Genomic DNA, 22,500 nt, shown 5'->3' with positions numbered 1-22,500 from the left:
GTGATGCAGTGCCGTCTAAGGGCCCGAAGATCACGGGCACCCAGTATGGTTTTCCGGCCTTGACCCTTACGCACAGAGATTCTTCCAGATTCTCTGAATCTTTTGATGATATTATGCACTGTAGATGATGATATGTTCAAACTCTTTGCAATTTTACACTGTCGAACTCCTTTCTGATATTGCTCCACTATTTGTCGGCGCAGAATTAGGGGGATTGGTGATCCTCTTCCCATCTTTACTTCTGAGAGTCGCTGCCACTCCAAGATGCTCTTTTTATACCCAGTCATGTTAATGACCTATTGCCAATTGACCTAATGAGTTGCAATTTGGTCCTCCAGCTGTTCCTTTTTTGTACCTTTAACTTTTCCAGCCTCTTATTGCCCCTGTCCCAACTTTTTTGAGATGTGTTGCTGTCATGAAATTTCAAATGAGCCAATATTTGGCATGAAATTTCAAAATGTCTCACTTTCAACATTTGATATGTTGTCTATATTCTATTGTGAATACAATATCAGTTTTTGTGATTTCTAAATTATTGCATTCCGTTTTTATTTACAATTTGTACTTTGTCCCAACTTTTTTGGAATCAGGGTTGTATTTTGGACGTTCTTCAGTTCTCCAGCATGACGTCCTACTTGAAAGATACTGACTGCGAAGTCATCTGAAATGTAATTTTTTTTTTTTTTATCATGCATGGCATTTTCCTATTTCATGCAAGAACAATATCATGCAGACGAGATGTGATCATTTTGATGATTTCCTCCATTTTGGGGAAATCTTCTTGAGGTAAACATTACGGCCCTACGGAAACAAAGGAAACAGCCGAATGTGAGTTTGAAGCTTTAACTAATTAGCATAACTGTGGAACTGCGTCACACCAAGATAGCGACGCTACCAAGAAAACATCGTGACTCTGCATCGACCTCTGAGAGTTTTGAGTCGCAGGATGTAATTTGTGGTTGACATTCACAAAGAGATTCGTGAAACAAAAGACAAATATACAGTATCTTTTCTCTGTGACTGCTTTTGTGTTCTCATTTCTTTCTCTGTAAGATCAAAACATTAAGTGTAGAATAACTCCATACTTGCTACTGTGGAGTCAAGCCCATGCATTTGAAGGCTAAGCTAGCTAAGCGCTAGCTAAAATGATTTAGTTATCTGTCCAGAAAAATGACATGCCATGTAACCTTGCTCTACCTTGGAGTTGCACTCACTAGGCAGGCTTTCATTTTCTTTTCTGCTAGCGGGAGAGCCGAGTCCGCCATGTTCGCCCTCGCCAACTTGTTTTGGTTAAAAGTAGGTCAAACAAACACCCCATGGTGGTCACGTAATGTGATGTTGCTCGTTTGCTTCGGCGATCTCCGGAATCGTAAAATGCGGGACGCTTTTTATCTCAGCAAAACATTTACACACAGGATACACGGTGTGTGTGTGTGTGTGTGTGTGTGTGTGTGTGCAGCAACAAAACACCTTGAAACTCTAATAACAATAGAAATGGAACGTTTTGCCCAGAATTCAACTTTACACTCATAACATTTAACTATGACATTAAAGTAGCTCAAACTCTCTTGATTTTCAAATTGATTTTTATTTTATCTTTATTACTGATAATCTGCAAGATAGCATGCAAGGTTAAAGCTAGACGGCCTTTACGATTTCATAAAATAGGTGAAATGTAGTTCTGTCTGAATGTGATCATTGTGATATATGTTTATTTTTGTAATATCTCATAAAATATCAGGCCGTTCTGTGACTGGGAAGTTATTTAATTTGAGGGGATTAAAGCAAATAATGTGCATGAAATCACTCATTTTGCGCAGTCAAGCAGACAGAGGAAGTCCGTGTGTGTGTGTGTGTGTGTGCATGCGCAGGTTTACCTTTGACATCATTCTGTCGCTAAACGAACAGCTGATCACACCGAGGTGCTTGCTGAGCACCGATATTTATTAGTTTGGTCCTGCGTTTCCTTTCCTTCGTATATAACATAACGTCTTTTCTTCTCGCTTTCTTTCCGTCACTGTAGTCGGTCTTTCATGTTTCATTCGCACACTCACGTCCTCCATTTTTCTCTCCTGGTTCAAATTTGTATCCCACAGTGCCTTGGGTGAACGGGGAAAGCCCACCATGTGATGTGATGCATGATGTAGTTAATGGTGTGTCGTTCACGAACGAACCGTTCTTTTTGAACGAGTCTTCGAAGTGAACGACTAGAACTAGTTCGCGCTGCCTCTCGTTCTCGGTCGTTCGCGAATCAGCAGTCTCTGCTCGCTGGCAGCAGGGCGGTCGCTGAATCTCGGTCGTTGGCGAATCAGCAGGATCTGTTCAGTAGCAGAAGGGCGTCCAACTTGCATTTTGATCTGTGCAGAGCAGCGCCACTTTACTTCTTTAAGGGCTATCTGAGCCCTATTATCAGAGCGTTGACACATGCCAGGTCTTCAGTTTACAATTTAGAGCTCTCACTCAGCAATACATTTCAGTTCACAGCGAACGAGCTCAGCAGTTTGCGAACGAACGAACAGCCAGCAGCCAGCCTGCCTGCTGCCATACTGGGCTGGGCGCATAGCAACGGTTTCCATGACTGTGATAAACAATGAAGAACGTGGCTCTGGAGATCGCGGCATACTGTGTTCGTTTTTTTAATGTTAATGCAATTTGTAATAAAGTGGTTTGTTCTTTGTAATGAGCGTTGCTGTTGAATATGAGCAAAATGGGTGTTACTTAATGGGTTTGAACAACTGCATGAAACAGTCTGCAATTTGCTCGAACAGCTGGAAAAGGTCTCGCTAGACGTGACGTCAATCGAATGTTCATGCATAACAACCGTTTCCATGTCCATGACCAGGCCAAACAATGAATGATCATGAATGCAGCAGAGAGACATCGCAGGCTACTGTTCGCTGAATACGATGACTTGTAAAGTTGTTTATTCTCTGAAATGAGTGTTGCTGTTAAATAAGCAATTTTTTTTTTTTTTTGCTTATTGGGTTTGAGAGAACAACTGCATAGCCGGCAGACCATGGCTCTACTAAAATAAATATAATGAATATAAAAACAGCTTTATTCTCATCTACATTTAATTAACTTTCAGAGCTTTGTTTATGTAGTCTTTTTCAGATAATGCTAGGATAATGTTTTTCTTCCATCTTTTTCTCAAGCACATTGTAATGTATGAAAATCTATTGTGGATGGCACCTCTGCCGCCTCTCGTTCACTCAAGATGAACTAAACTTCGGACGACAGCCATTGTTGTGCCGCTTTGGTGTGACGTCATCAAAATGAACGAGTGAACGAACTGAATGAACGAATTTCTTTGCTGAACTGACCGACATGAACGAACTGGCGGAAATGAATCGCCATGTCCCACCAATAGATGTAGTATCTTGAATTGGTTCATGGTGAAGCAGGAAAATACAGTGGAGAATTTAGGGCCACGTGGCTTTAAATTCATTAATTATTCTATTTTAAAACATACAATAAAATTGGAAGCCTGTGATTCAAATTCAGTAGCTTCCGGTCCACTAAACAAAAATAATCAGGTGTCGGGGAAAATTCTTTTTATGACCTACAGCAGTGTTCTTCACTACCTGAAGTTATAGCTCGGTGGTAGTATCAAGCGGCCATCGCTGGGGGGGTTGCGAGGGGGGTGTCCCCCCTCGCACCAGAAAATTTTGAAATAAGAAACCCCTCAGATGCCATTTCCTGGCATCTAAGTTGCATGTTATTTATTTCGCATTTTCGTTTATTTCGGGCATTTTCGCAGTATTTGTCCAATAATCGTCTTGCATTTTGAGATTGAAAAGCACATAGCTCCCAAATGCCACTGAAGTCCACTGAGGCTGGGCTGCATCGCGTTGTCACGAGGGGGAAAAACTCACGCACACATTAAAGTTATAAGGGAATGATTTCGCACTGTAGTGGGTTGAGCACATATATTTCTATGATTCTGGATCTGAAATAGCAATGTTATAAGGTCGGCTATAACATAAGCCTAGCGCAATTCATCCTACACGATGTTCGTCATTTTTAGAGGAGGCTGAGCCTCCCTCGTTGTCTTAGAGCAATTGCCCGTGACCGTACTCCTCTCGGAGGTCTGAGGCAATCGGAGCCACTTAACTGCGATTAAAGACAGTGCGTTTTGCGGGCAGTGCTTCGCTAACAGTAACGTTAACAGAATCCTCATCATCTGAATCGCCTACGACAACACTATCATTACTAGACCTATTCTCCACCAGATTATCACTTATATCTAAATCAGAATCTTCACTAGACTTAGCGCCAGAAGATTTAGAATCAAGATCTTTCCATTTCAGCCAACCAAACAAAGACATCATAAGAGTTGAGAATGATAGCCAAGTGATGAAAGATAACCTATGCTAACGCTTAATGAAGATGAAGCAGAGCCGATCTGACCTACATAATGTGCATCACTCTACGTAGTCGTTATCATCGTGACCACTGGGACCAGCTTAAAGGGGAAAAAACGTTATGGAAGATAGATAATTCGGCAAGTCGGCGTTCGACTATATGCCCGCGCGACATTGAAACATGTTGAACCTATCGTAAAGTAAAGCGCATCAACGATCTGTGATCAGAGAATTACTTTGGTGTTTGTATTTGGTGTTTGTATTGGCATGGTTTTTTTACTTTTCTTTGAAGTAAACTTTTATTTTTTTTGACTGGGCGGCCAAAAATTAAGGCTCGGCGGCGCATTTATGAGTCGGCGGTAATAGCTCTTCTAGCCGTTATGACTCGGCGGGCCGCCGAGTCATTAACGATAGTGGAGAACACTGCTACACTTGAAAAAGTTGAAAGGCAGTCTCGCTTTCATGAGTTAGCTAATACTAGCTAGAACCGGTAAGAGTGGTGATGGTTATGGTAATGGTCCACACTCTCCAGTCAGCGCTGCTTATCCAAAGTAAATAAATAAAGTAACTAGTTTGAGGAAATGTACTTTCTGGTTAGTCACCTTTTCTGATTCACCAGCAGGTGAGTTGTGATGATGATGCGAGCTCTGATGACCGCTGAAATACTTAAATACTGAAAAGGACACTTTTTTTTTTTGCAATTTCCAAACGCAGAAGTGTTTGGTCAAAAAAGACGCCTTCTGATTTATACTTTGTTTACTGACTAACACATTAGTTGCGATACGTGTCTTCTGGTGTCTCATGTCCCATCCATGATATCTTTTCCTCAGAAATCCCCGTTTGTAATGACAGTAAATCAGATCCTGACATGGTCGAAGGCGTCGAAGGCTGGTTCTGACTCAGCTCTGTTCTGAGAGGAATCCAAGTCGACACATGTGCCGAATGTGTGTTCCAACACTGATCTTCAGGACCGAGAGAAAAGGCGCCAGGTTTTATTTCTGGCGTGCGGTGAGAACGACTGTTTGGATGGGCAGCGAAGGACAGAGTGCAGAGGAGAAGGGCGTACGGGAGAGTTACAGTAAAGAGACAAAGGGTCACAAACCGCTGAGCAGTCAGCACATTCAGCAGTTTATAAAGTGCACATCAGGCATACACAGACCTCAAGAAAGGTCAAAGGCAAAGGATATAAACTGACTTAAAAGCGGAAGGTTCTTCGAGCGTTCTCTGAATATAGTGGTGCTTGAAAGTTTGTGAATCCTTTAGAATGTTCTATATTGGTACATAAATACTACCTAAAACATCATCAGATTTTCACACAAGTCCTAAAAGTAGATAAAGAGAACCCAGTTAAACAAATGAGACAAAAATATTATCTCATCTCATTATCTCTAGCCGCTTTATCCTGTTCTACAGGGTCGCGGGCAAGCTGGAGCCTATCCCAGCTGACTACGGGCGAAAGGCGGGGTACACCCTGGACAAGTCGCCAGGTCATCACAGGGCTGACACATAGACACAGACAACCATTCACACTCACATTCACACCTACGCTCAATTTAGAGTCACCAGTTAACCTAACCTGCATGTCTTTGGACTGTGGGGGAAACCGGAGCACCCGGAGGAAACCCACGCGGACACGGGGAGAACATGCAAACTCCGCACAGAAAGGCCCTCGCCGGCCACGGGGCTCGAACCCGGACCTTCTTGCTGTGAGGCGACAGCGCTAACCACTACACCACCATGCCGCCCATCATTTATTTTATTATCCATAAATTTTTCCTTCTTAAAGCCGATGAGTTTTTTTCTTGACTCTGTTCTGCTGAATTCTCAATCCTGATTGGTCAAAAGGTGCTGATTAATTTTCTTTTGATGAATTCATGGTAGCTTGGATAGTAGTTCACATCTCAGGTTTATCCACATTAATGCACTCCTTCTAATACTAGATATTATCGTTTCTATCGTAACAGCTCATCCACAGGGTCTTGTATGTTGGTCGGAGAAGTTTGTTTGCTGAACATTTAGGGAAGGAGTCTCCAGTGTCAGTGCTTTGTAACAGTCAGTACGTCTTCCAGACAGAGAAATGAACGAATGTTTATAGCTGCTGTAGCGTAAGTGATAACAGAAGCTAAGTGGTTCGTGGACAGTTGAAATCATTAAATGGACGGTAACTATAATTGGATAAAAAGTTTGATGTGTTGGCAAAGTCTAAGAGAAATAAACATGTCAGAATGTGCTGGTTTAGGAAAATCAATCAATCAACAACTTTATGAAAGTGTCAGACTTATAGCTGGCCGCAAGTAGCCTACTCATTGGGAACACTAGCTATAAATAAATAAATATGAATAAAATCTGAAATATATCTTATACTTCTATCTATAATCTTAAATGTAAACAATAAATCTTAAGTGTATACTAGAGCGGCGGCTACAATTATCAACACCTTAACAATCTTTTGGTAGTTGCAAAAGTAGAAAAGACTTTCAATACATAAATTGTGCATGAATAATTACTCAAACTTCCACTGGAAAAAAAATGAGTTCATTCCCGATTACTTAGCGTATCAGATCATGTGACACCGTTCCACGATTATCAACACCTTTGTCCACAGTTATCGACACCGTTCCACAATTATCAACACTTTTGTCCACAGTTCTCGACACCGTTCCACAATTATTAACACCTTTGTCCACAGTTCTCGACACCGTTCCACGATTATCAACACCTTTGTCCACAGTTCTCGACACCGTTCCATGATTATCAACACCTTTGTCCACAGTTCTCGACACTGTTCCAAGATTATCAACACCTTTGTCCACAGTTCTTGACACCGTTCCAAGATTATCAACACCTTTGTCCACAGTTCTCGACACCGTTCCACAATTATCAACTCCTTTGTCCACAGTTCTCGACACCGTTCCACAATTATCGACATCAAAATTATTATTTATATTAAAAAAAAGAATCGGTATGTGGTATTAAGTTCACAAAACATAGGTTTTATTTAAATTTTGTTTTACATAGACTTATATTTAGTCTAAAATATCTTTTATATAAATATATGGATGTTGGTGTTTTATGTAAATGAGAAAGTAATTCTAATGTTTGTAACCAAATGAACTGATATTTAACCTGCATCAGAAAATCTTTTTGTTCCACTTTCTACCCACTTTCTCAGTATTTTCGTAGATCACATTTTGTTAATCATTTGTTGTTGTTGTTGTTGTTGTTTGTATTAATTTAGTTTTGTAGTTTACCAATAAATGTCAACAGGGAATTGAGATTGTAACCACATGAAAATCCAGGTCAAAGGTCGCATGTCATTCCTCGAACCAAAATATAAAATGTCTACTGATATTGTAATATGTAGTAGAGATTTACAACAAACTGCAAAAAAAAGAATTCTGAATGGAATAGAAAAATCTGAATATTTCAAGCATGTCATGTTTTTATATGGTAGGAATTTAATTCTGTTCTAATTCGATTTATTGCAATCAGATTCCAAATACTCTATAAACATTCCATTCTGTTATGAATCAGAAAAAAAATATTATAAATCACAGCACTTTTATTTTTTTAAGCACTTCATCTACTTCAACAATATTACACAAAGATGGATCCATAACAGTTGTAAATGTCCCTTAATTCCACAGGGTGTCGATAATGCTGGACACCGGTGAAAGTGATCACTATTATCGACACCTCACACACGTGACTTCTCAAACGCGCGTTTAGATACAAAATGGCGACTGTCAAACGAAAGAGTAAGAAACAAAGTAGGTTTCGACGAAGAAATCATGAAATATCGGTGAATTTGATCAGTAAAACATGTCCATGATCTTTCCGCCATGCTTACCTGCGATGATAACGTCCGGGTTTTCTGAAAAATTGCTGATTGTGCTGAAAAAAATTCCATCTCAGGTAACGAGCTGTCATCAGATGACAAGATCAAAGGGTGAGGTGGGTCTTCAGGTTGATTAATTAACCAATAATAACTGTTGTAACTGAAACTCACCTTTTGTAAAATTGTTTGTTTATTGGTAAATCTGAAAAAGTGTTGATAATTATGGACTGTTGATAATTGATAACTGATATTCTCGACAAAAAAAAAGAAAGATCCTTGATTAGAATGGAATATAAATAAATAGATATGAAGGAAATATTACATTTCATTCTCAGTGAATATACTCAAATCTATAACCTTAAATATATACAATAAAATGTTAATTCTATATTAAAATGTTTAATATACTGTATATTCTAGGTAAAACTCATCAAAGTATCAAATCTAAATCTCAGTATTAAATTCTATATTAATATGCCGATTGTTATATATTGTAGGTCATGGTACCGGTATGTTAACTTTGACATGCAGATCATGAAGCACAGCTGCCTTGTGCTATAGATCTAAGATCCTTCTTTCTTATACATGACATAAAGGAAGATACAGAATTTGCTTTTCTATCATTACTATCTAGTTTTGACCACAAATATGGTATCTCAGTGAATGTTTCCTATAACACACAGTGTTGAATCTGTTGATGAAAAAGCCTGAATTTCTGAGATTATAGCTAGATGGTGATCTTCCAAACAGGTCTGTTATATTAGCAGGCAGCATGTCGTTCTTTACGTTATACATCATTATTGTGATGTCCTGTAGCCTTCAACAGAAAATAATGAACTTGGGTAGAGAACAAGGTGTTGTTTATTAATTTCCAATAACAGCATGACGCAGAGTGTTTGATTCCTTATAGAAATGTTGTATGCTAAGGAAAGTGCACAAACAAAAATTTAACAAGGAATTGTTACCTCCGCTAACACTAATTGTGTTGGAGGTTATCTTTGTGTTTTTACCTCTGTTTGTTTGTTTGCAATGTAACTCAAAAATTTGTGAATGGATTTGGATGAAATTTGGTGGAAAGGTGAGCCATGGGCCAAGATGTGGATCCAGGATTTTTTAAATTTTTAAATTTTTTGTCATTTCCCAACATAATTCAAAAAGTAGTGAACAGATTTGGATGAAATTTGGTGGACAGCTTTAGTATTATCCTCGGTTCAAGTGACTTGATTTTGATGTCGATAATACAGTATATGGCTTGGCGGCGGTATGGACTCTACCCAGTGTTGTAGTTGAGTCACGAAACCCCAAGTCCAGTCTCGAGTCCCCAGTGTTCAAGTCCAAATCCATTAAAAAACATTTCGAGTCGAGTCCACTATTGATCCGAGTCGAGTCCAAGAACAAGACTCCAACCACACCATTTGACGGTGGCTGTTTCAGTGCCATTAGCATTAGTTTGTTCCTGAACATGGCGTATGAACAGATGAATGTGCTTCTCTTTATCAGGGAGTGTGAAGTATTCTGTCAGAGATGGTTGGGAGACGGATATAAGTGCAGAAGGTGTGTTTATTAATACAAGTGAAGACGGTAAACAATCCAGAACGACAGGGAAAATTGTAAAACGGTGAAACAGGCGATAGGTCACGTGAGGCAAAAACAGGCCATCGTAGACTCGGCAGAATCAAAGACGAGAAACAGGAAATCAGGGATCAGGAAACCAAACAAGGAAATAAATCTCAGTAATTTGTCAGCAACGCAACTCAATACTTTGCAAAGTGTGTTTTCACAGTTTTTATATTGGCGCACTGATTGCGCCTCAATCCTGTGCAGGTGCGAGTCATTTACGGTGTGCGCACGAGAGTCTATCTGATGCATGCTCCAAGGCACGCAGGTGTGACGCTCTTACACGAAATTAGTATAAAAATTAATGTAGATATAAATATCTCATCTCATTATCTCTTGCCGCTTTATCCTGTTCTACAGGGTCACAGGCAAGCTGGAGCCTATCCCAGCTGACTACGGGCGAAAGGCGGGGTACACCCTGGACAAGTCGCCAGGTCATCACAGGGCTGACACATAGACAACCATTCACACTCACATTCACACCTACGGTCAATTTAGAGTCACCAGTTAACCTAACCTGCATGTCTTTGGACTGTGGGGGAAACCGGAGCGCCCGAAGGAAACCCACGCGGACACGGGGAGAACATGCAAACTCCGCACAGAAAGGCCCTCGCCGGCCACGGGGCTCGAACCCGGACCTTCTTGCTGTGAGGTGACAGCGCTAACCACTACACCACCGTGCCGCCCAGATATAAATATATTATGCCAAATTATTATGGCATGTTACAAAAAAATAAAGAAAAAATCCGAGTCCTCGTGTCCAATTTACGAGTCCGAATGCAGTTAATGCACGAGTCCAAGTCCAAGTCGAGTCACGAGTCCTTAAAATTAGGGCACAAGTCCTGGACTCGAGTACTACAAGCCTGACTCTACCATTGCCCAAGTTCATTTATTTGTTCATTTACTTTATCAAGTTATATATGGAATTAGCTTCTTCTCAAATCCTGACATCACACTAGCCGTACAGTAAAATAGCGTCCTGTAAATTTTGACACATTTATGACATGCTTATGTCAGTTTTACGATGCAGAGTTCAAATGTTATGCAAACACTTTTTCAGCACATGTTACACCAGGCAGCTTTATCTCCCTCTCGCTGAATTGTTTTTTTATTGTTGTTTCCTTCGTGATTTATCTCGCCTGTTTTAGCCCTAATGCAGAGTGGCGGGAGTTCGGGGATAAAATCCGCTGTGGTTCTCTCTCTCTCTCTCTCTCTCTCTCTCTCTCTCTCTCTCTCTCTCTCTATCTCTCCTCTCATCCTGTGGGTTCCAGAGTTTTTTCTCTCTATTCTGGTTTTGTCTTTCTCTCAGACACACATCTATCTGTCAGAGAGCGAGCTCGCCTCCAGACGAGGTCACGGGGTCGTCTCCAGAGGGCTTGCCCTGAGTCGAGGTCACACTCCTTACATGCTATTGGTGGTCAGGTCAGTGAGACAGGATGCTGATAATATCCTGCAAAGCCCCCTCTAAATCGACGGCAGTCCAAAGCAGACATACTGCTTGTTTGGATTACTGATTATTTCGTTTCCCTCTCTCTCTCTCTCTCTCTCTCTCTCTCTCTCTCTCTCTCTCTCTCAGGCTTTGCTCGGTGTAAAGAGTACAAAACACACTGACTTGAGTAAACACTACTGCAGTATTAATCCACTTAAAAAGTCAGAGTAGTGATCATAAAAATTACTCAAGTAAGGGTAAAAACTAAGTAAAGAGTAAAGTAGCATTAGCTAGCTAGCTACATGCTGCTTGTGTTTCATTAGCTTGCTAGCTTTGTTACTTAATTCAGACACATTTCGAGCTATATAGTGATGCTAGCTCTCAAACAAAGATGTCCCTTACACATTATCCTGAGCATTACTTTGAGTGTAGCTAGCATTTAAAAAAAAAACATATCTTAAGTTTATTACAGAGCGTTCACACTTTAAAACCTTAAAATATCTAGCTAGCTCTCTCAGCTACCTCATAGCTCACCTGTATATGTATCCACAGGTTGGATGTTGTGCTGTGAAATGATATTTCCATGCATTTAGGCTCCGATAACGTGCAGATTATTGTGTTTTCTTGTGCGAGGAATGCTAATCTGTCTCCACATTGCTGCCAAGACGTGTAGATTGTTCTCAGGTTTTATTTTGATTGGGTCTCAATTCTTTTTTTGTACAACCCTGATTCCAAAAAAGTTGGGACAAAGTACAAATTGTAAATAAAAACGGAATGCAATGATGTGGAAGTTTCAAAATTCCATATTTTATTCAGAATAGAACATAGATGACATATCAAATGTTTAAACTGAGAAAATGTATAATTTAAAGAGGAAAATGAGGTGATTTTAAATTTCATGACAACAACACATCTCAAAATGTTGGGACAAGGCCATGTTTCCCACTGTGAGACATCCCCTTTTCTCTTTACAACAGTCTGTAAACGTCTGGGGACTGAGGAGACAAGTTGCTCAAGTTTAGGGATAGGAATGTTAACCCATTCTTGTCTAATGTAGGATTCTAGTTGCTCAACTGTCTTAGGTCTTTTTTGTCGTATCTTCCGTTTTATGATGCGCCAAATGTTTTCTATGGGTGAAAGATCTGGACTGCAGGCTGGCCAGTTCAGTACCCGGACCCTTCTTCTACGCAGCCATGATGCTATAATTGATGCAGTATGTGGTTTGGCATTGTCATGTTGGAAAATGCAAGGTCTTCCCTGAAAGAGACGTCGTCTGGATGGGAGCATATGTTGCTCTAGAATCTGGATATACCTTTCAGCATTGATGGTGTCTTTCCAGATGTGTAAGCTGCCCATGCCACACGCACTAATGCAACCCCATACCATCAGAGATGCAGGCTTCTGAACTGAGCGCTGATAACAACTTGGGTTGTCCTTCTCCTCTTTAGTCCGAATGACACGGCGTCCCTGATTTCCATAAAGAACTTCAAATTTTGATTCGTCTGACCACAGAACAGTTTTCCAGTTTGCCACAGTCCATTTTAAATGAGCCTTGGCCCAGAGAAGACGTCTGCGCTTCTGGATCATGTTTAGATACGGCTTCTTCTTTGAACTATAGAGTTTTAGCTGGCAACGGCGGATGGCACAGTGAATTGTCTCATCTCATCTCATCTCATTATCTCTAGCCGCTTTATCCTTCTACAGGGTCGCAGGCAAGCTGGAGCCTATCCCAGCTGACTATGGGCGAAAGGCGGGGTACACCCTGGACAAGTCGCCAGGTCATCACAGGGCTGACACATAGACACAGACAACCATTCACACTCACATTCACACCTACGGTCAATTTAGAGTCACCAGTTAACCTAACCTGCATGTCTTTGGACTGTGGGGGAAACCGGAGCACCCGGAGGAAACCCACGCGGACACGGGGAGAACATGCAAACTCCACACAGAAAGGCCCTCGCCGGCCCCGGGGCTCGAACCCAGGACCTTCTTGCTGTGAGGCGACAGCGCTAACCACTACACCACCGTGCCGCCCACAGTGAATTGTGTTCACAGATAATGTTCTCTGGAAATATTCCTGAGCCCATTTTGTGATTTCCAATACAGAAGCATGCCTGTATGTGATGCAGTGCCGTCTAAGGGCCCGAAGATCACGGGCACCCAGTATGGTTTTCCGGCCTTGACCCTTACGCACAGAGATTCTTCCAGATTCTCTGAATCTTTTGATGATATTATGCACTGTAGATGATGATATGTTCAAACTCTTTGCAATTTTACACTGTCGAACTCCTTTCTGATATTGCTCCACTATTTGTCGGTGCAGAATTAGGGGGATTGGTGATCCTCTTCCCATCTTTACTTCTGAGAGCCGCTACCACTCCAAGATGCTCTTTTTATACCCAGTCATGTTAATGACCTATTGCCAATTGACCTAATGAGTTGATATTTATGATATTTATGAAGTGTATGTGTTTGTATGTATATGTGTGTATGTATGTATATATATATATATATATATATATATATATATATATATATATATATATATATATATATATATATGTATGTATGTATGTATGTATGTGTGTATATGTGTGTATGTGTGTATGTGTATGTATATATGTATGTATATATGTATAAATTAAAAAAAAAGTATTGTACTTCTTCCCACTCCTTTTTCGAACAATGTGCGGTGTATTGTAATGTATTAGCTCTTTATGTTATTTTATTTATTCTTTTTTTTGTCACTTTTTTCATTTTCTTTCTTTTGTATGTACAAATAGTTACATACATTTTTATACATGTTCGAAATAAATAAATAAATTCAAATTCAATTCAAATTCAAGTTGCAATTTGGTCCTCAAGCTGTTCCTTTTTTGTACCTTGAACTTTTCCAGCCTCTTATTGCCCCTGTCCCAACTTTTTTGAGATGTGTTGCTGTCATGAAATTTCAAATGAGCCAATATTTGGCATGAAATTTCAAAATGTCTCACTTTCGACATTTGATATGTTGTCTATGTTCTATTGTGAATACAATATCAGTTTTTGAGATTTGTAAATTATTGCATTCCGTTTTTATTTACAATTTGTACTTTGTCCCAACTTTTTTGGAATCGGCGTTGTACATACTGTGGTTTAATTCATTGGCTTCCATTCATTTGTGGTTAAATGCATTATTATTATTATTATTATTATTATTACCTGACAGAAAAATGTAATGTAATATAAGATGATGTAACTTCCTAGCTAGCATTATGACATATGTATCTACAACTCGCTAGCTATGCAAGCCGTTGTGTTCTTTGATACAAAGAATTCATGATTTAAAAGACGAAACATTAGTTTACATTAAAGCGAGACTGCCTTTCAGATTTTTCAAGCCTACGTCATAAAAAGAATTTTCTCTGACACCTGATTATTTTTGTTTAGTGGAACAAAAGCTACTGAATTCAAATCACAGACTTCCAATTTTATTCGTTTTTTTAAAACAGAACAATTAATGAATTTAGAGCCACGTGGCCCAAAATACTCCGCTATTTTTTCCTGCTTCACCATAATTCAATTCAAGATACTACGTCATGCATCACATCACGTGGTGGGTTTTCCCCGTTCACACAAGGCATTGTGGGATACAAATTTGAAACAGGAGAGAAAAATGGAGGACATGAGTGTGCGAATGAAACGTGAAAGACCGAAACGGAAAGCGAGAAGAAAAGACGTTATGTTATATACGAAGGAAAGGAAACGCAGGACCAAACTAATAAATATCGGCGCTCAGCGAGCACCTCGGTGTGATCAGCTGTTCGTTTAGCGACAGAATGATGTCAAAGGTAAACCTGTGCATGCGCACACACACACACACACACACACGGACTTCCTCTGTCTGCTTGACTGCGCAAAATGAGCGATTTCATGCACATTATTTGCTTTAATCCCCTCAAATTAAATAACTTCCCAGCCACAGAATGGCCTGATATTTTGTGAGATATTACAGAAATAAACATTTATCACAATGAGCACATCTCAGAGGGAACTAAATTTCACTGATTTTATGAAATCGAAAGGCCGAATCGCTTTAAGGTTCTAATACATGATCGTTTCCATAGTAATGCTATAGTAATTTTTACAATTGTTGATACAGTGAAGTTTTCTATTAGTAGACGTTTCTCAGCAACATGACAAACTGGTAACAAAGACAAGGCTGGTGATGGAATGATTGCTTATATCCACCATAGCGTAAGTGATAACAGGAACTAGCTTGTTTTGTAGACAATAAATATGTCTCAATGGATTAAAAGCACAGTATGATGTGTCATGAATAAATAAAGTATTGTAATAGTTGGGAAATTTAGAAAAAGTCGTAACACTGCCGCTTCATCACAACCATGACGTTCTTAATTATTTCCTCTCACAGCACACGTCTTATTGATTATGTTTCAAAACTGAAAAATTGCCCATCAACTACTTCACTACTAATAAATTAACTTTACTATTTTAACAAACACGTCAGGTGTCTAGTTTTGTTAGCTGCGGAGATGAATACATGCTAATCAGTTAAAACAGCTGGATGTGGCGGATAAAACAGCCCGTGCTGAAATGGTGTATAAATGCTGTTATTCTATCCACATTCACTGGATATGAGCAATCACACACTCTGATTGGCTCTACTACTAGGATATCAGCTCATATACCATGAGTAGACAAAAACAAAATGGTGGTGCGCATCAAGTCAGATAGATCACTTTGTTATCGAGTATTTAAAAGAAACAGAAATAGTTGAAAGAATATAGTTGTTTTTTTTCCACCCCAGTGTCTCCTGTTCCACACTCCAGGCCAGTCGGTGGCGGTAATTCACCTTGAAGTTGGTTTGCCAACTGCCAAAAAACCCTAAAGAAGAAAAACAAATTGGCGGAGCGTGTTGCTGAAGCAACCGAGGATGAAATAAAAACACTTCTTGAAAACAAAACTCCAAAAAATACAAAAAAAACCAACAAAATGTGGAATGAAAGTATTTAATCGTAAGAACGTATCTTTTATTATTTTTCAAGAATTATTATTATTATTATTATTATTATTATTGCATTTTTCACAAATTGCTCCTGTAATTTCACTGGTTTGTTTACATTCTAATCAGAAATGATTTTGTCGGACATTTTGTATAAAGTTTTTTTTAACGAATTTGCAAAAAAATGAAAAGAAAAATGCTCAGTTTCTCAAAATCCAGTGCATGTGGATAGAATAAAACAGTTATTCCACTCCATGCTATGCGCCTCATCGGCTATCAGTTCGTGTACGACTCGATTTCATAGAATAACTGTTAAATACGATGAATTTCTTAATGCATCATGACAAGAGCATCACGAACCCTGACGCAAGGTTAATCTGGATTCGTGATATGAAACTTAAATTTATTTATTTATTTTTATTTAGCTGACGAGCGAGCAGGTTGATTTACGTGATCTGGAGCTGTGCTGGTCGTGTTGTATGTCAGATCTGCTCTGGTCATAGCAGAAGGTCATGTGTGGTTCAGGGGGACGCAGACTCGAGTCTCTGATGGATGACTCCTCGTTTTCTTCCTCTCAGAGCGAGGAGAGGCAGGAAACCGTAACTCAGACAGCACACGGTCCAGAGCTCGCCTCGCTTGCTTGCTCTCTCTCTCTCTCTTTCACTCAGTCTCTTTTTTCCCACTCTATTTCTGGAGACAGGAAGAAATAAAGACGGTTCGCTCTGCTTGGATTTTTTTCTTCACCCTGGCCATGACAGTGAGGCCTTATAACGCAGATGTGTGTGTCTGTGTGTGTGTGTGTGTAAGCAGCTTAGTGTTAACCCTGAGTACCATAGGTACATAAATATCCAATTATAAACCCACTGACCAACACTTTCTGTCTCTCTGTCTTACACACACACACACACACACACACACACGCATTTCATCCTGAGACATTAATTCCAAACTATAAATGTCTGTTCTCACACACCGTGGGTTCTGTGGGGTTCCTCAGGCAAGCAGTGTCATCCTGAGGGATCCCAGTCGTCCCAGTGTTTATACATCACTGTCCCTACCTGTGTTCTCTCTCTCTCTCTCTCTCTCTCTCTCTCTCTCTCTCTCTCTCTTTCTCTGCTGCAGAAACGAATGTCAGATCAGGCTCATAAATACGCCCGAGTGTGAGAGAGATGGCTACTGATGGATTTACACTGCTGCTGGCTTAAACAGCTTAGTCTCTCTGTGTCTTCTGAAACACACACACACACACACACACACACACACACACACAGGAAGTAGTTGAGTGTACGTGTACGGTAAGGTCCAGATGAGTAGAGTGATATGTCACTGTGTGGTAAATGTCAGCAGTATTTACATTAGTGAGCTCAGCGCTCTAGAAGCTCCTCTACACTGCACTTTATTTTTTTCAGCACGCGTGTAAAATTTCCAGCCGACAAAATGAGGAGCGAACGCAGGAAAACAGGAACACTGGACTGAAAGGGTGCACAAAATGGGTTTGAGTTCTCATAATGTTTGAAATGGTTCTGAAAACAAAGACCAAGAACATCGATAACTTTAATATTAATGACAGCTGATCGTCGTTTTATACAACTGTTTATTTCACAACTTTATACACTAGATAGATAGATAGATAGATAGATAGATAGATAGATAGATAGATAGATAGATAGATAGATAGATAGATAGATAGATAGATAGATAGATAGATAGAAAGATATTTTCACTGAATGTCAAACAAAAAGCACAACAATCTGTGACACCGTTTATGTATTTATTAAAGAAAGGTATACAACATCCAATGTTCCATACAACTTGCCCCTGTGTGAAAAAGTAATTGCCCCTTAGACTCAACTAGTTACTGCACCTTTAGTAGCAATGGGAGGGGCAAACACTTTTTCACACCTGGAGATTATATAATTGATACCTCATATACCAAAGGTATTAAATAAAGAAGCACCAAATGTTTGCGTCAATATTTTTGAGTCTCTGTGTACTCAGCTTAGCTCATCAGCGACCTTGAACGGACAATTTTCTAAAAAAATTTTTAAAAAATTTAAAAAAAATAAAATTCCTTAAGGCGGCACGGTGGTGTAGTGGTTAGCGCTGTCGCCTCACAGCAAGAAGGTCTGGGTTCGAGCCCCGTGGCCGGCGAGGGCCTTTCTGTGTGGAGTTTGCATGTTCTCCCCGTGTCCGCGTGGGTTTCCTCCGGGTGCTCCGGTTTCCCCCACAGTCCAAAGACATGCAGGTTAGGTTAACTGGTGACTCTAAATTGAGCGTAGGTGTGAATGTGAGTGTGAATGGTTGTCTGTGTCTATGTGTCAGCCCTGTGATGACCTGGCGACTTGTCCAGGGTGTACCCCGCCTTTCGCCCGTAGTCAGCTGGGATAGGCTCCAGCTCGCCTGCGACCCTGTAGAACAGGATAAAGCGGCTAGAGATAATGAGATGAGAATGAGATGATCTTGGGTTCATTCTGTATGCAATAAAATACTGGACGAGTCAAAGTATTTCAAAATTTAGGAAGCGCTGCTTTTTTTTTATTGCATTTTCCACACCATCCCGATAAACGTTTTCTGATTTGGGGTTGTAAATCTATCACATCACCTTGTAAAGCTTTTTCTTAAAACATACATAATATTGTGTAGTTTGAGTGAACACCTTCCTTCAGTAATTCATGCTGAAATATTTCACTATTTCCTGGGAATTCTGTAACTGGAATTGAACCATTTTCTCAAAATAACCAGTTTTTCCAGGAAGCCAAGGGTTTTTTTGTTTGTTTTTTTGGGTTTTTTTAGACCTTAAAGGAGAAACAATGACACTCAGGTTTATAGGCAGTTTGTATAAATATCTCTGCTCTCTGCTGGCACAAATGAAATTTAAAAAGTCTCATCAATGGTTCGTTATAACAAGAAAAATCACATTATTATGTGAAAATGTCATATTATTATGGCATTACGAGAAATATGTTATGCTATTACAAGAAAAATGACCTTGTTATGATCAAATAATATGTTATTTCACCAAATATCATATTGCTAGGAGGAAACGGTACATCATTCCGAGTGATGGACGTAAAGTTAGGGTTTCCTGGGTTCCTGTACCATCTGCGCCGAAGGTGATTCCTGTGTCTCCATGAGGATCCAAAGTTTTTAATAGAAGACAAACAGCATTTTGCATAACTACATACCCAGCTCATAAACATTTAATATGCTGTAATTTGTAAACCATGATGTTTCTTATGTCACTCAGGTCAATCAGCTGGGAATAAAGCGACCTCCTAAGACACCTGACCGATTTCAGGGTCTTTATAAATGCTGTGGATTGAGAATCCTGCGTAATGTCCATGATCTAATAACAAAGCGTACGAATAACACTGATAAGTGGCTTTAATATCATATGGTCGAAGTCAAGGATTAAATAAAATTTCACAAATTCTCTTAACCAGTAGCAAGGCTGTGTTGTAAAAACAAGCTCAGTTAAGTTTCTTTTGTGACATATTTATCCCATATGTGAGATTTCCTGTAATAACACAACATACAACATTTCATCAGAGTAACGTGATGTTTTACTTATAATAATGTGAGTTTTTTAATGCAGTAACATGATATTCATGTCATTCATTCATTCCATGAGCGGCAGCAGGGGCCTTCTGAACATTACATATTGCTCCTTTAAGCAGAAACAATCAGCATACAGCATTTAAATTTAATATATTTTCATAATGTTGTATAAAATAGACAGCAGCTGCAAAAATACTTTAAACACTTATATTCTTATTTTATTTATATTAGTATCTTCTTTTTGTAACTGCTAGTATTTATAACTTTTTATTATTGTTACTATTTTACAAATTTATTTTAATACCATTTTCTTTTTATTTCTCTGGGGTTTTTTTTCACACTGTAAAACTCCTTTGGCTTTAAAGTATGAAATTTGAGATATAAATTATTATTATTATTATTATTATTTATATTATTATTAGTAGTAGTAGTAGTAGTAGTAGTAGTATGTATTGTTATTATTCTTTATAATTACTATTATTAATTGTGATTTTTGTTATTGTTCGTTGATATTGTTGTCATTATTTTTATTTATTTATATTTGTTGATGTTATTTTTACGGTTATTATTTATTATTGTTAAATGTATTGTTATTATATTTTAGTATTATAGTTATTATTATATATTAATGTTGGACGACATGGTGGTGTAGTGGTTAGCACTGCCACCTCACAGCAAGAAGGTCCGGGTTCGAGCCCCGTGGCCGGCGAGGGCCTTTCTGTGCGGAGTTTGCATGTTCTCCCCGTGTCCGCGTGGGTTTCCTCCGGGTGCTCCGGTTTCCCCCACAGTCCAAAGACATGCAGGTTAGGTTAACTGGTGACTCTAAATTGACCGTAGGTGTGAATGTGAGTGTGAATGGTTGTCTGTGTCTATGTGTCAGCCCTGTGATGACCTGGCGACTTGTCCAGGGTGTACCCCGCCTTTCGCCCATAGTCAGCTGGGATAGGATCCAGCTTGCCCGCGACCCTGTAGAACAGGATAAAGCGGCTAGAGATAATGAGATGAGATGAGATTATTAATGTTATTATTCATCACAACTATTATTAATTATTATTTTGTTATGATTTTAATTTTTGTCATTATTTATTTATTTATTTATTTATTTATACTTCTTGTTGTTGTTGCTGTTGATGAAGTTGTTACTTTTGCATATTGTGGTTATTATTTATTGTTGTTAATTGTATTATATTATAGAATTATGGTTGTTATTATTGTGTATTGTTATTTATTTGTTGGTTTGTTTGTTGTTGTAAATTGTATTGTATTTTAGGATTATGGTTGCTATTATTTATTTATTTATTTATTTATTTTTGTTGCTGTTTTTTGTTGTTGATGAAGTTGTTACTATTACATATTGTGGTTAATATTTATTGTTGTTGTTGTTGTTGTTGTTGTTAATTGTATTATATTTTAGTATTATGGTTGTTATTATTGTGTATTGTATTTATTTATTTATGTATTTATATTTGCCGTTGCTGTAGTTCCTGATTATTATGGCTATTATTTATTATTGTCGTTAAATGTACTATTGCTATTGTTCTTTGTGGTTCTTGTTGTTTATTATTATATGTTATTATTATGCATTGTTATTATTCTTTATCATTACTATTATTAATTATTATTTTTGTTATTGTTCTTTCTTTCTTTATTTGTTTGTTTGTTTGTTTGTTTGTTTGTTTGTTTATATTCGCTGTTATTCTTGATTATTATGGCTTTTTTATTCTTGTTAAATATGTTTTGTTATTCTATCTGATGTTGTTGTTGTTGTTGTTGTTGAGACAGGTCAGTGTAGCACAGAGCTGCACATCTGATAGAAAACAGTTCCTGCTCCTCATGCTGACATGGCAGTGGAAAATCCACACACTCTTCTTTCTTTCTCTCTTTCTTAGTCAGTTATCTCTCTGATGATGGAACTCTAGTGCTCTCTACTGGTCAGATCTCTCACATCTCCCTCATCATCCTCCAGATCTGCATCCAGTTTGTTTTGTTTTGTTTTGGATCTTTTTTTTGGGGGGGGGGGGGGGGGGGTGACATTTGACTTTTGTGGATAAAAACGAGTGTGGATTTACAGCACTTTTAGAGTACATTTACGTTTGCGTGTGTGTGTGTGTGTGTGTGTGTGTCTATTAAATAATAACGTCATAGGTCAACTCCAGCGTCTAATGGAAGAGGAATGGCTGTGAGTGATCAGTGCTGGAGGACTTGGCAGGCTCTCAGGTCTGCACGCTGGAGATGAGCTTCACACTGCCAACTCTTCAATTAGAGAGTTGAGTAATTGGGTGATGGAGATAAATGAGGGAGCATTGTGGGCCTGCGGGTGGAAGGAATGGGGAAAAGGTCTCGTCCTGTCGCGATTCAGGGCGACTCGGTGACGAGAGATTTTTAAACACATGACGCATAAATAAACTGTGTATACTGTCCACATGACATCAGTGCGGGTGGTCAGTGCAGCCAGGGCCTTCTCCAACATCATGGGACGTGGCAGGAGGTTATGGGTTTTTTTGTAGAGCATCATAAAACATTTAAAGTAATTTCATCGTTTAGAAATCAATCTTTAGCTGTTTAACCTTCTCCAGGATCCTTCAGCAGGCTTCAGTAAGTTCACATTCCTCATTCTTGGAACGGCTGGTTTCCCTTCAGTGTTTCTCCATCCAGGGAACCTTTAAATAACTATATCAACTGTTAT

Source organism: Neoarius graeffei, chromosome 6 (assembly GCF_027579695.1).
Source record: "Neoarius graeffei isolate fNeoGra1 chromosome 6, fNeoGra1.pri, whole genome shotgun sequence".
Classification (NCBI taxonomy): Eukaryota; Metazoa; Chordata; class Actinopteri; order Siluriformes; family Ariidae; genus Neoarius; species Neoarius graeffei.
This window is presented reverse-complemented; position numbering follows the sequence as displayed.